The sequence below is a fragment of the Otolemur garnettii genome, unplaced genomic scaffold, assembly GCF_000181295.1.
Source record: "Otolemur garnettii isolate 467f Iridium unplaced genomic scaffold, OtoGar3 scaffold00020, whole genome shotgun sequence".
NCBI lineage: Eukaryota > Metazoa > Chordata > Mammalia > Primates > Galagidae > Otolemur > Otolemur garnettii.
This window is the reverse complement of record NW_003852415.1, coordinates 26,600,930-26,601,281: the sequence shown is the minus strand read 5'-3', so window position 1 is coordinate 26,601,281 and position 352 is coordinate 26,600,930.

Here is a 352-nt window from a genome sequence, read left to right as displayed (position 1 = left end):
CCCCCCACGGGGCCGCCCCCCACCACTGCAGCGGCCCGGAAGCCCGATTGCGCACATGGGTGCACTCTTGGCTAGACGGGCACAGGTACCCCGCGCACTTTGGGCACACGTTGCGCACACAGGACAGCACACGGGTGTGCACAAACAGGCCCGCTCAGGACAAGTCTCATGAACCAAACCCCAGATGGGCCGCAGACCCCTAGGAAAACACAAGTGCGTACTCAGAATACAGAAATGCTCGCAGAAACACCAAAACACTCATTGCCAAGGTCCCAAGCACTCATGCCATGGGTCAGATACCCAGAAGAGCACACACACACACTGTAAGGATGTGGAATATGCACATAATTAA